Below are 1,086 nucleotides of genomic sequence, written 5' to 3' on the forward strand. Positions count from 1 at the left end.
GGCCACTCCTCTCTCCACTCTAGCTACAATGGGCTCCTGCTATTCTGCATACTCACAACATGTCCACCCCCAGGACCTTTGCACCTGCCACCCTCTGCCCAGCAATCTCTCCCCCAGACTCTCTATTCCATCCTCTGCAGAGTCCCCTCTTCAGAGAGGCCCCACCCTCCCCCATCAGCACCGATCCCTCTACTCTGCTCCACCTTCCTAGTACCAACAGAGCCTATTTGCCCATGACCATGACCTCAGTCCCCACCATTTCATGCCCCATAACACAAACATGCTCTTACAGCACACTGGCGTCCAAAGACATTCCTGTTAAAGATAACATCGCCCTTTTGCTCTGTTTTTCAGTATGTGGGCTGGCACTGTCAGCTGTCCTCAGATAGACCCATGTGAGACAGAGGAAGGGACAGGTGAAGATTGTGGACAGACCATTCTTAGCAGAGGCAGTGCACCTCCCAGCAAATGTGTGAAGAACTGTGTACATCTTAATTAAATAACGCTAATTAAATGACACAGCAACAGCATTTTTATCTCCCAGGCTGGCAAATATTCACAAGCGAAATCATACCCAGTGCAAGTGTGGGGAAGAGACAAACTCAAACACAGCTGTTGGTTCACACCCACATGGCACTCTTAGAAAGAGCTGAGACACCTGTGTCCGTAGAGTGTGCTGCATGCCGCGCAGAGTGGGGAACACGTCTCTCGCTGGATGCTACATGACTCCCAACCACAAGTAACACTCCTACAAGCCTGCGTGCCCAGCTCTGTTCAACACATGCACACAGGCAGAGTCCCCAATGGATCTGACACAGTGGAACCCTCCCAGAGCACCAAACATGCTGAGTATTCCATGAAACCCATGCGGGCAAGAACTGCTATCTGGAAAACTGCTGGCAAGAGGGAAGCAAGATACAGGCAAAGCAGTGCCAGCATTAATAAGCGAAATAAGTCAGTCAAAACAAGACAAATACCAAACGATTTCACTCATACGTGGAATCTGAGAAACAAAACAGATGAACATAGGGGAAGAGAAGGAAAAATCAAATAAGACAAAACAGAGAGGGAGACAAACCGTGAGAG

This window comes from Callorhinus ursinus, unplaced genomic scaffold (assembly GCF_003265705.2).
Source record: "Callorhinus ursinus isolate GAN/ISIS: 27379988/994484 unplaced genomic scaffold, GSC_fseal_2.0 scaffold46, whole genome shotgun sequence".
Lineage (NCBI taxonomy): Eukaryota > Metazoa > Chordata > Mammalia > Carnivora > Otariidae > Callorhinus > Callorhinus ursinus.